The sequence below is a fragment of the Vanellus vanellus genome (genome assembly GCF_965231255.1).
Source record: "Vanellus vanellus genome assembly, chromosome: 8".
NCBI lineage: Eukaryota > Metazoa > Chordata > Aves > Charadriiformes > Charadriidae > Vanellus > Vanellus vanellus.
Window position 1 is genome coordinate 21457795 of NC_138913.1, and position 14286 is coordinate 21472080.

Consider the following 14286-nt stretch of genomic DNA (forward strand, 5'->3'; position numbering starts at 1 on the left):
TTTTTTTCTTTTATTTTGTTTTGAATATATTGCCTTGATTTTTATCACATTTATGGGCACATCAAAGCATAATTATTCATTGTTAAAGCCAATCTGCAATCAATGTCATTTTCTGTATTTTGTTTACCCAGATTAGTGGTTTGATCGTGCTCATTGACTTCAATAAGAGCTTGACTTCCCCTCTCCCCCCTCTCCCCTGGGTCTCCATTTTACAAAGCAGCGGTTTGTCCTTGGCCCTGGCCTTGGTGCACAATGAAAAGAGCCCGTGATATAGACTCTGACATGCTCTGAGGAAAAAACAGTGATATTTACCTTTGCAGTTGCTGGGGCAGGGCAAAGCGTCGCCCCTTCAAGTCTGCCTGGCCTCCAGAAAGGGACAGCTGGAGGACAGGAGCTGGAAAAGGGTGGAAGGAGAAGTGTAGGGAGGAGGAGGACGGCAGGAAATCCGTAGCAAATGCATTAGAAAGAGTCCCAGCCATGGCATCCTGGGGCAAAGACTTTGTCGTGCAAAGAGCTAGGACTGAGCTCCTCTCACCTGCGAGTACGAGGACCTGCAGCGCTCCTCTGAGCTGTCCTCTTTCACCCAGGGAAGAGATGGTGGCTAAAGGGTACGAGATTGTCCAGTGAGCTCTCAGGACAGAGGACTCTGCATATGGGGAAATTCAGTTAACGAAGACAACTAGATGGAGGAAATGAGATGTTCTCAGTGCTTCGAGGTGCAGTCCAGAAGAAAGGGCCAAAGCAGTCCTTTTTGACCTTCAAATATGTCTCTACTTCAGAGCGGTTCCAGTTTCGAGCAATTTTCTTTGCTTTCACTAGAAACCTTCCTCTCTCCAATCGATGGGATATTTGTGCTCTTCACCCTTTCCTGTGACTTTACCACTTGTTGTATATCCCCTTCCTTAAGTTATGAATAAGTAGTTTTTACCCCTATAAGCTGCATTCCTGTTCTGATGAACAAGAAAGTCAATGTGATATTAAGCAAAGAAACTCATTTTCCTATCTCTCTAACTTGACTCAGGCTATCAGTTACCCTGGAGTAAAGTGGAGATTAATCTACCCCGTGTGTACTTGCTGTATTTAACAATAACAGTCCGCTTGCCTTATCAGACTCCCTGTGGAAGTTTTGATCACAGAACTGAAGGAAGAATAAGCCTGTGTTGACTCTTCCTCAGGATCTTGACGTTTGGCAGAGTGTTTACCTTGCTGGTCCTGTGCCAAGGCGTTACGGTGCCGGTTGGCTGTGCAAGGGAGGGGGAAGACAAGTAGGAGAAAGCCCCCATTAGGGAGTGCTGAGAGAAAAACCTGCAGAGGTCATAGTACAGTTCTGCTACCCGCATTTAGTAAGGAGAAGTTGCACGGGCAAAGTAGGGTCGCTCCTAAGACGGTGAACCCCACCTGCCGCGGGGACGATGCCATCTTAGTCACCGTAACCAGGCTGTGATTTTTTTCATTAATAGAAATATGTTACTCTTACTGCTCTTGTTTTTCTCTAAAGACAGACTGCTTTCTGGTGCTCCAGGTGAAATCATATCCTCCCACCGTGTATTTCAGTGTGAGGAATATCCAGTTAACTTGGTTCTTGCCGATCTGTCCATACCAAAAGGAACGCTCTTCCTTGGGTGATCTGAAAAGTCAGAGTCGCCTCCATCTCTAAATCCTGCCTCGAGAACCCTCTGTAATGTGCTGTGCACGAGAGGGCAGCTTGTGTAGATTAGTGGCACTTGGGATAGAACATGTTTCATAGAGAGTTTTTGTTTAATAAATGATAGTGAGAAGTGTCCTAGAATACTGCAACTGCTAACGTTGCACTTCCTCTACCACTGCCCTAATTTAATTTCCTTAAAAAAGACATTTTGAATATTTCAAGGCAGTGAAAGCACCTGACTGCAGGTATGTGGAGTGTATAGCATTATGGGGCCCTAATTTCGACCTGGACCTTGTAACACTAATTCACATAAATAATAATTAATAACCTTTTGAGAGGAAGAGAGCATTCTCAACCTCAGATGTATGACCAGAAACCTGGCCTCAGCCTGTCAGGTGTTACTGGGATTTTGCACACATGAGGGGCGGGGGGTGAACAGTTTCCCTTTTTCTGTACCAGTTTTGTGGTCAAGATAATCTCTCCATGGATCATCTGTGGATGGGCACGTACCACATCCTGTTCTTTGGGAAGGGAGGAGTGCAGTGCAGACCTGCCAGGCTCCTGGGTCTCGTGGGACCCAAGTCTCATAATGAGGAAGGAAACATGGTGACCAGCAGAGATGCTGCCTGCTGCTTTGGCACTTCCATGGCGGAAACCTCGAATGACAACTCAAGTCAAAGAAGCTGCTTCCACCAGTTTGCAAAGCTTTTTTTTTTTTTGGGGGGGGGGGGAGGGGAGGATAAGGATAAAGGACACTTATTGTTATTGACGTATTATTGTTCGTACTTTGTCCTGGTTTGTGCAAACCACAACATACTTATTTGGTACCTGACAGTAGATTTCTATTCCTTTTTAAAATTAATCCTTACCCCAAAATTCAACATTACAAATATATAATTTTCATTTCAAGCCATAGCTGTTTCACCAAGTTCTGCTTTTTCCCCCTATTGATTTTATTCCTGTCTAAAACATCTTTCTGTCATTCTGTAATAGAATAAAAATGGGCTAAATCAAGCACTTTATCCAATCGATGACTCTTCGTACTTGACCAAGAATCTCTGTGCCAGAAATAACATTCCACAGTCTGGAAGCGATAAGGATGAAAAGATCCATTACAACGTATTAATCATTGTTCTTTCATTTTTCTTTAGGCAGGACAAGTTCCATTGCTGTTTATTCTGTGACTTGTGATGGGTATCTTTGAAGCTTGCTTTACAACAGCAATGACCTTAGGCTCTACATGCTTTCTTTGACTTTTTAAACTGCTCTGCCAAAATATATGCCCGTTGGTATGCATAATTCACACGTGCAATTCCTAGAACTGAACGTAGCGCCGACTGGAAGTCTGCCGTGGGAAGGGAGGTTGGTAGTTTTTCTATGTCTGACCTGAAAGAACAGATGTGGTAAGCGCGTGGTGAAATCAGGTTCACAACTGCGCGTGGAAATATTCAGACGGTAGATATTGCCTGTGCAGTGAGAGGAGTCAGGAAGTTAGCTCTGGGGCTGAGTAAGAAGGCTGCTAAAATCCAGCTTCCTCTGCTTGGGGCGGGAGAAGGGAAATGGGCAGAAAGGGTTAGAGGTCTAGGGGTGGTGAGAGCTCACAGAACAAACACGGTCCAGCTGCTTCTTTATTAGACAGGAGAAGTAAAACTTGTGCTCGATTTGGAGTAGGGTCGTTGATGCTATAAAAGAAAATGACACAGAAACATTAAAGGAGAATATTTTCATTTTACGCTGAGCATTCATCTCCTGCCATGCTGCTTAGGACTCTTCGTATCACGCCTGTGTTAACAAGGACCTGCAGAATCAAGTGTTTATAATGTACGTTTGCAGCAGTCAGTTTGATTCCCACAAACGCTGGCGTAGCTTGGCTCAGCTCGGGAACAGATCTAGGAAAATGCTTCAGAGTGGCTCCAATGCCTTGAGCTCGCTGACAGTTCATGGGGACAGTACAGTGCTGCTTCAGAATGGGCTCTAAACCATGCAATGCGTTGAGCACGATTGTTTAAACCAGTCAGCGGGAAAACGGGAGAGATGTGAGTCTGCAGTCATTCCCTTCAGTTGAAGAAGGGCTCTGTGCAATGTATCATCCAGAGCTTGGAAACTCTCCTGAAGGTAGGGGCCTCTTCTCAGATAACCATGCAGGGCTCTCTCTTTATTTGTCGTCTTCTAAAAAAGCAATCGGAAGAGGAAAAGGAAGAGTGATGCTGCTTACTCTTTAGTAGTTTAACAGACTAACCATGATCAATTCCCCCTTCTGCCAGAATAAATTCAGCCGCACCTCTTCTGAAAGGATGCTCTGTAGACGATTGCGGAGGAAGGTATGATATAATGAAAAAAGAAATCAAGGTTGGTGGGGTCAGGGAGACAGGCTGGACAAGGGACTGCAGCTGTCACCTGGTGTGGATTATGCAGAGTGGAATCCCTGCTCTCTGGATTTTCCCAGTGAGTCTGATTCAGTGAACGCCCCCTAAATTTCTGCTCTTTAATTTAATTTCACAGGGAAGAGCAAGCAGTCCCATTTCTCTTGTCCCATCCTAATCATATGCGTTTGGAATACTTCAAGAAGTATAACCCTGGGAGAAGGACATTTAGACAGAGTTAGGGATTTCTCAGCAGAAGGCAGGTATGGCTTGGAATCCCCTCGTGCGAAAGGAGATACGCAGTTGAGGCAAGGCTGTGGAAGAGACGCTTCCTATCCACGTCTGTCCTCAAAGTAACTACAATCAAAAATAAATTATATTATTGTATTTGAACAAAGGCTTTCAGGATAGAAATTTTGGCATCACCTGAAATGGAATTTTGGTACTCGAGCCCAAAGTCCTTTCTTCAGTAGATGGCTCATGATCAGTGCAGAATTAATGTGACTGGCAACTGAAACTGGATCTTTAGAAAGAATGAAGTTCTGCTGCATGTGCCAAGTGGAGAATTTGGCCCACAGTTATTATCAAGCATGCAGAACCTGGCACCTTACTTCAGGTTCATTCTGTCCTTCTTTCCTCCTCAGAAACAGGCTTAAAATAGCCTACACTCTACTTCCTCTTTATGAAGCAGTACTTACGAAGTAGGTAAAATTGAAAATTACATGGTACGTAACTGAGATCAATAATTAGAGCTACTTTACATAATCTCAGACTAAGTGCACCACTGTTGGGTGTTTCTCATTAGAAATTTGTGGAATGTTCTTACTTTCCGTTGGTTTATGTTACCCATTTCTTGGCGTTTCCTGCTTAGACTTGTTGAAATAATTTTTTGTGTATTCTGACATTTCCCCACCAATGTGGATCCACATTTCTTGCCCATTTAGTTGATCAAAAGTTTTGCAATGACTTATGCAGCACTCAAAATCCAGGTTGAAAATATTTTCAAGGGTTTGCCATTTTAAAATGGTATGGATTTTTTAAAAAGCCAACATTCTTGATATTGAATCACATGTTATGAAATGGAGATACATAATGTGGTGGCACTTCTATTATTCATGACAGATCAATTTCGTATGGAAGGTTATGGCCAAAAATGCAAAACAGACTGCCACAAGAGGTTATAACAGAGATAGATCGCAGGTGACATTGCTTTCTGTAGAAACTACAGGCAGATAAATCCAAATAAATTAGCAGAAGAACGTTTCTCTTCTGGTGTTGTTGGCAGAAGTTAGATAAGTTATTTACTTGTTTTATTACAAATAAAGGAACACACAGAGAAAATGTCATCAGAAAATATTTTGGACTCTAGATCATGTCCAAGCACTTCTGTAATCCTTAGAAGGAAAACAAGTAGCAATATTCTTAGTTTAAAACTGCGACTTATTAAAATCAAACTTCCATGCCTGCATTCTTCCATGCTTCTTGCACTGAGCAGAATCTTTAAGGAGGCCTCAACCCTCCAAAACCAAGCCTGTATGTGGAGTATAGCGCTGATGGAAAAGGCAGCACTTGACAGCTAATACCCCCCTCCCCCCATCTGTCAGACAGCCTCATGCAGTAACAAACCTGTGGATTCTTACAAATAAGCAGTTTGGGTCTGTCCATGCTGAGCATCAGCTACCTGCCGGGCGGGTGTTATGGCGTCGCTTTCACTGGGGCGAGGGGTTGGTCCGGGCTTTTCTTGATGGGGAAAAAAGAAAGTGAGGAAAGGGAAAGCAAGCCCCGGGCGAGGAGGTGAGTTGGGGTGCAGAGCTGGCGGGGGGGGGGGGGGCGATGCTGCTGGGAGGAGCGGTGTCTGCACGGCGACCTCCCCAAGCTCCACGGACCCAGAGCACTTCCCACCTTCTCACCCTCGCGCTTTCCCTGAAGACTGTGTCTCGAGGCTGGTCGGGGAGTGCCGTGCCTGCAGGTTTTACACGATAGCCGTGACTGTCCGTTGTTGTTGGGGATGACAATCAATAATTTCTCCTCCACATTACTTTTGATTATTAGTTCTCCTATGACTAGAGGGTGCAGGTTTCATGAAGGATGTTTCTTCACACATAGTGAAACAGATATCAAGTTGACCCAAAGGTTATTTCCTCTAAATTTCCTTTGGGTTCTGTTTTCTTCGGCTGGCTGAAAACAGGTTATTTCAAATGAAATTAGCCTACCATAAATCTTCTTTCGCTTCCTTTTCTGCCACAGGCTGTTACTTCCATGTCAGCAGTCTTTGATTTTTTTAAATATATTTATTTTAAGATAGACTTAGAGGAATTTTTGTAGATCTTAAGCTGATCACCTCAAGAGTGTAAATTCTACTTGACATTACCGAAGAATCTTTCCTGGGATGGCTAACACCAGGGGTTGCACCCCACACCTAAAAAAGTATGTTTGCTGTGTTGCTTCTATTTTGGCGTGAAGAGTCATTTTTAGGATGTCAGTATGGGGTACCTTTGTCACTATCAAATTTTCCTGATCTTTCTGAAGTAATTCAGAAGAAAGTGATTGAGTTTTGTAATACAATGTCTTAAATGAGCCAGCTATCCATGACTTAAGTGAAGGTATTACAGCTCTTGCTTTATAGGTCATAAGTACTTGGTTTTCATCGAAGCCTTAAATGTTAGCCTATTCCAAGGGGTCAACCTTTATATTAGGTATCATTTATCAAGGATTAACACAAAATTAAGTTTTAATTGTACAGTATGATGGAAAGTTGGATTTGTTTAAAAGAGGTAATAAAAGGAAATTTATGTGTTTAACTGAATAGCAGAGGGGGAATGGGTGGCTAGAGAACACTTAATGTTTTTTCAAGGAAAAGTAAGGAGGTGAAGGCAGAGAGGGGAGACAGGCGCTCTGCTCGCTGATAACCTTCCCAGCCAGTGGAATTGTGCCGGGGTCTCGTGTTTGACTGTTGGAGGATGACACTGCCATAAGTTTTCATTTAAGCCAAACCTCCCAAAGATTAAAGCCACTTAGGGAAGGCCAGATAACCAGCCTCTCTTATATTTTCATTCGGGAGTCAGGCTCGCTCCTCACTTGTATTCTCAGCAATTTGAGGCTTGACTGAGATTGAGTTTGACAGTAAAAGAGATAAAACTTATCATTTGGTGTCATGATTCAGTACACAGCCCAGAAGATAAATGACTCATTTCAGAGGTTGATAAAAATGTATTTGTTCATTTGCCATTATATGATCTGTTATATTTTCAAGCAATCTTACAACAGAAGTAACATCCATTAGCTCAGAACAGCTGTGTGCTGTCTGTAGAGTTAAAAGGAATTAAAGCGCAGTTGTGTTTAAAAAACATACGTGTATTTTCAGATTTCAGCTACAGCTTGATGAAGCGCCATTAGATACTTGGGTGGCCAGAAGAATAGTCAGCGCTGAAATGGACGCTCAGGCTAATGACAGGGCGCTTAGTAAAGTTCCTCTGGGAAATTATTCAGGGTGTGCAGTGGCAGGGCAGCCCCCAGCCCCGCAGTGCAGGTTAGCAGCTAAAGCTCTGTCTTCGAGGAGCACAGCTGTAATCCCGGGGTAATCCCTGCTGGAGCTGGCCTCTGCCTGTCAGCCTGCACATCTGGTACCCAGTCTTTTGGGAACGATGTCAAAAAGCCCATGTGAATACGCAGACGTTACAGGAGGATGGATCTCTGTGAGTGACAGTTAAGCGATCTTAATGGGGCTATGCATTACAAATATCAAGGCTTTGAAGCCTAATTTTAAACCAAAGGGAAAATATTCCTTCCAGCAGGGCTGGAGAAAATGGCATCTTTTCTGTCAAAGAGCTCGAGGCCAATTTCATCATCTTTTATGCACTCCCTTTCTTCCTTTGCAGTTTCCCAGGCTGCCTTCCTTAATGGGCTTTTGCAAATCCTGCCTGTGCAGAAGGAAGCGGTCTGGTACGCTGACTCTTGTGCCGGTTTTCACAACTGTTAGAATGTGGCACAAGTTGTTCTCTCTCTCTCTCTCTCTCTCTCTTACAGATTGACTTGCTTTAGTATCACTTTCATGGAGTCTCTGAATCGGGACCTAGCATTGCTCTGCTAAAATCCACTCTGGCCAGTAGTAACCCTGGCCCAAGGATCTTCTATATCTCTTTGGACTAAGAGACATTGCATGGTTACAGAAGAGCTAACTTAAATCATGGAGAGATTTACCACCGGTAAGACCTTGTGTTTGGGTCTGCAGAAGCAAGAGTTGTCTTAAATCCAGAACGAATCTTGGCATGCTTTACATAGGTCCCACAACAATATGCAATTCTTTCAACAAAAAAAGTTAAACTTAAGGTCCCAATTCAGAAACACAGTTAAGACAGTGCTTAAATTATTTTCTGATCCGTATCCCAACTCAGCATTTTCTTCCCCTTTCCAATGTACTTATGCTAATAACCTGATGGGAAAATGTTTCATGGGGTATATTTTTGTACCTGAAAATAATTTTCCTGTAGCCTGTGAGACGCAGCATGATGCATTGTTACTGTTGTGGAGAGTTTTTTTCTGAATGTGCTTAATAAAATTATTGCAAATGTAACTCCTTGAAACAACATGAGATGACAAATGAGGGGAAATTTTACAGGTTCCACAGAAAATAAAAACCAACATTTCCATGAGCACATTATTTATCGGTCCCGTGTCTTTGTATTTATACAGTACTTCTCATCGTGAGCTGCTTTAATTATCCTTTCGAATACTGTCCTCTAAGTTAGTAAGTACTGTATTTTTTCTTGGAAGAAATCTGCTGAGGATTCACTCTGTTTCTGTTAGTTCTTGAGACCATACTCATTTTTCTCTGTTTTAAATATCCTTTCCGTAGCACAGAAGAATGTTTGATTTGTTTTTGTTGGTTTATTTAGAAGTTAGCACTGTTTTCACTTTCTGATCATGGTTTTGCAATTTGATTTTTATCTTCTTCCTCTCCCTTTTACTTTTTCGTCATCAACCCTCCAAACATACACATTTAATTGTTGATGACAGCCCCCCCCCCCCCCCCCCGTTCACCTGATTGTCAACTTTCTATGCTAAGCAGTTCAGCCATTGTCTCATTAGTAATATAATGAACAACTTTATTCCGGAGTATCATAATAGTTTAAATTTTCTTGTACGTAGTTCTCAGAGTTATATAGCATTATTTTCCCATGATGGTTAATTTAGACACCGGCAAATGATTGTTAGTTGTCACTGGAATATGCAAAGAGTTGGGGAGAAAATGCCGGTGCGTGTTTGCTGGTTTTGTTTGCAGGTGGGCGTGCGTCCCTGGTGCAGCAATGCCTGCCTCCGGCTGAGCAGGGACCGTGCCTTTCTGGGCTGCCCTTCTGGCAAAAGCCCCGTCCGTACCCTCCCTCTTCCCTTAAAGCAGTCTGGTCCAGGTTCCTGCCGGGATTTTTGATGCCTTTTCTCTTTTCATCCATTGTGCCACCTCTTTATGATACAAAAGAGGGGTGACAGAACTGAGGCAAGACTGACCTTTTGTTCAGCTGCGTGTGCTTCTCCTGCGTGATTTTTAACCTATTTTTGGATGAAGAGGGATTTTTGTCTACGAGGAAAGGCCTCTGTTTCAAAACTGGGGAAAGTATTTCTGAGCCACAACTGAACGTTCAAATTAACATTAACGGTTCTTAACTTTTCTATCTGTCCCAGGTTTGTGCAGGCAATTACCTAGATGCATAATGAAGCTCTGCACTTAATAAAAAGCAGATTTTTTCGCTAGTGGGAGAGAGGCAAACGAGTTACTGCAAACTCATTTTTTCGTTATTTTCTCAGCTTACACCAATCTGCCGATCCTTGGTGGATGGATATTCTATAATATTTGGTACGCACGACGTTTGTGCCTTTCTCGTCTATGCAAAACGTGCTCTCTGCAGTGCTTTGCCATCTAGCTCCCAGCCTGTTTGTTACATTCACCTGTGGCACATCTGTTAGGGAGGGATCTACCTTTTCTATGGGCTTGATGGTGCCAAGAACAATGTTACAAGGTCGTTTAGGCATTAGCACAGTTTAAATAATACTTAGCAGTCAGCTAGCTGTTTAATTAACTGTGAGCAGCTGACCTCGCCTTACCTGCGTTCTTTATGGAAGATAGACACAAGAAAGAGGATGTTAGTCAGATGAAACTTTAATCAACAAAAAACTCATTAATTTTAAAGAAAACAGGGCATGATTCCTGTGATGCGTTTAGCCATTATGCCTTGCTTTTGTTTCACACCCGATGAGACATAAGTCCATGCAGGGCGGTTCACCTCTGGCACCTTACCAGAAAATCAGAACAAAACTTGTTTATATGTACAGCATCCATTAATCCAGGGAAAAATGCACTTTCATTGATTGTGGCTTGCTTACTAAGGCATAGTATAGCCATCCTTGAGAAAGCCCCTATAAATACCCTGTGCGGAGGTTTGTGCCGTCAGGAGGGACGAGGCAGACAGGAAAAAGACAGATCTCAATTAAATCTGGCCACGTGCAGGAGCTGATGTCTCAGTGACTTACTGGAATGATGGTGGGGTGGTTCGTTATTCAAAACACAGGCAGGTTCAGGAGCAATTCCCCCAATGAGGTAAAGCTCCTCAATTAAAATTTAGTATTGTGAGTTTGTTGCGTCAGTCACCCAGTCCGGACCTAGCTACCCGTTTCATTAAAAGCTGTGGTTGACTCTCATGGATCTTATTTTTACCTCAATGTCTTCCCCATCAAAATAAAATAAAAAAATAAAGTAAAAACAATTCCGTGACATTCATAGACTACTACTTAGCATCTTGTGATTTCCTCCAGAATACAGCAAATTTCAGAAATGCATTTCAGTCCCAGTCTGTTGCCACGTTTGGTAACATTTTTGTCAGGTTTTTCCACAACTGTAAAATGTGGATTTTTGACAAAAGGTTGAATCTATTTTGATAATGTGGTGATTGAAGAAATGTTATTGTGATTCTGTCTCGTGACGTTATTTCTGAATAGTCAGCAATAACGATTCCCCCCCCCCCTCAAAATACAGCATATAGACTCCATACTTCAATAAAAACGTGCAATCCCCCCGTCCTTAATTATTGTCTTCAAAAAGCGAAAAGAAATGAAAAAGTAGATAACTCAGGAGCTCACGGTTATTTGCCATGGATTTGTTAACTAGATACAGCAGGGCAAGCGCTCGGGTCGTAGGCGCCTGCCTGCTGTGTGCGCATAACACCTTGGGCAGCAATGGAAAACAGGGAAGCTCGGGATTCCTTGCAGCCCCCAAGCCTCCCCGCTCCTTTGCTCTGCCCTCATTTTAACAATTTTTTTTTTTTTTCTCTGTAATACTGTTGGTTGCAGAGCCATTGATCAGAACTGATCGTCAATTATTGGCAGCCTAGATTTTGGCATATACTGCAAATTTTAGAGAAGTGAATTTGGACATCCACAAAGTGAAAAAAATTAATTTCAGAAAAGCCCCACCTTCTCCGAGTCAGACGTTGGTTTTCATAAAAGATCCACCTCAGACCCTCTTCTCAGCTGTCAGCCTCAAATCCCTGCTGAAGCTGATGGGAGCTACAGGCGCAACTTTCAGAAGCTCATCCTTAAAGGAGATTTGGAGGGTCCCTCAGGGAATAAGTGCTTTCCCCTCTCCCTCCCCTGCCCCCTACTACTTCAACGTGATGTAGCAAGAGGTCTTGAAAAGATGGAGCAGGAAAATCTTCAAACTTGAGCCTTTCGGGTCATCTTTTTATATCCTAAAATGAGCTCAAGAGCAGACACCTTTAAAGGCTTCTTTTTTTGTCAGAAAGCTTTAATGAGAAGCGTAGAAACCGACATTGATCTCTTCACGTTAGAGTTTATTATGCTGAGACACTAGAGATGTTTTTAGGTGATAAAGTTCTGCTCAAGCACTCTGTAAATAAATGCAGTAATAGAGAGATTTGGCTTATGTCAAGAAGAGATGAGCTGAGCAGAATAGACTATAATAGGCAACTTTTTTGTGAAAACATTGGAGTATTACAGGAACAATGGTGTTTGTTGGTGTCCTTTGAACTCAATGAGAGTGAGTTGCGTGTGGTCTTGTTTTAAGGTTGGGGGAAACTGAATCAGATCTAAGAGTGGCTTTCTAAATTCTCCTCTTGGCTCTGCTGTCATCTTTAGTAGATGCTGCTACGCAGATCAATGTGTCTGTTGATGTAAAGTCATGTTGCCATTGGAAGAACTCTAATTTAGACACAGCTTAATTTAATTTGCTCTGTTTGGACATGCTGTATAATCCGGTGTTGAAAACCAGATCTTAGAACAGCTTTTCTTGACTGTACTGACAATTACACAAGTTAAGTGGTTGTGCCTTTTGGGACAGCATGTTCACATCTTTGTGGCAGGTTTATATTTGTTTTATTTAGGTGCTATTTCAAGTCAGGGTTTATGTGGTAACCACTCGGGCAGACAAATTAGCTGTTTCTGTTCTAATTAATCTCAACTTTTATTGGAAGCCTTCAGGAATATTACTAATGAACATATTCAAGATAGATTACTCATAAACAAATACTTATGTCTTTATTCCTAAACCATCATTTAAGTCTGAAAATATTATCACACGATTTCAGAAAGTTGTGTTCTATCCAGTGTAAATGGAATGATTACATTACCATCACATTCACAAGCTGTCAGCTGTCAGATTTTACTGGTAAATATATTGAAGCAAATAGCAAAGCGGCATTGCAATTTTTTATGTTAATATGGTTCTGTAGCTATTAAAACAGTCTAAATACCTAATAAGTAAATAAAACTCGACTTTATATAAAATACTGACGTGGGAGAGGATTTGTTTGCTTCTCCGGCGGTTTGTGGCATTAATGGATGTGTGAGGTCAGGACGTGCCACCGGTGGTTACGGGATTAGTCGTCCTCTGGCGCGTTACGCCCCGGCGGGGGATCCTCCGCCTGGCTGGCTCACAGACCTTACCTAACGCCTTGGGTGCCGTTTGCCTTACGCTGGCCTCTCGGGGGGGACAGATTTCTCTCTTGCCGAGTTCCTTGGGGGAGATGGGAGATAGACAAGCTTAAATTGCAGAAATGAGAGAACAAAAAGGGAATTGGTTTTGCGTTCGTCTAACAAAGAGGAGGGGAAAGTCAGGCTAGCAGGATACTTGGGCGAACATAACTCCAGGCTTTCTCTTTCAGCGCACAAGGAGAACGACCTCTCCTTCCCCCTGCCCCGAAGCAGACCCTTTCCTTGCTACAGGGCTGAGAATAACACTGAAGTGAACGGTACAATATAAAGTGCACCATCTTACAGCGTGACATATCATTTTTCCTTGACGTCTCATAACTTACCCTTTTCTCCAGCTTTTTGTTCTGAGCCAAATGTCACAAGTTAATGCATGAATAAATGAGGACGGTTCTCACCACTTTCATGATATGTTGCAAAATATACACAGGTGGTGCTTTAAAGCTTGCCATTTGCCTCAATAACTAAATACCATTTGCATTTTACTGGCTTCTATGTGTGTCAGATCCCGCACCTGTTCAAGACTGATTTCAGTAGACGTTATACCAGAGCCTATATTTTACTTCTTTCCAGTGGTAAAGAGGTCAGTATTTCAAGACAGAAATCTATTAAAGAGAAAGTAAGCGTTCTGTCTGAAAGGAAATATGGCATGTATGAAGCTAAATGAAAAATAAATTGGGTAATAATCAGTCAAAAATGATAGGAGTGCTGAAGAAATCAGTCCAAACGGGAGGAATTAAAAAAAAACCCAAACCAAACAAACCCCAACTTTAAACTCTCATGCATTAAATTCATGTTTCCATAAAGCCTTTAAGTATGTACTTAAATTAAATATATGACTTGCCCGGCTGTAATCGGGGGTAAAGCACATATGCTTGAAATGATACGTGTTTTTATGTACCTTGCTGATCTCTGGTTAAAGTGGTCAAGCTTATTAAGTATCTCTGGGAAACATATTTCTGCTTACATGTAGATAAAAAACACCGTTACATTCACAATATTTGTTGCATTGAATATCCCTTAAAATACAGCAAGTTTGGCCATGATCAGAGGCATTGTGACACTGGATGTTGTGCCACTTGATGAACAATATAAAGATTTACTGAAGTGTTATTCTGAACACACAAATAATGCAAAGGACTAGTGGCTTTGAGAAGAGGTGATTTTTAATATTCCTGTCAACACCAGATGCTGCACGTAAGAAAAATTCTGTGATCTTTCAAGGCATTATAACCTATCTGGAATGATTGCTGATGTTTTTCGGCTTGCTGTACTCTA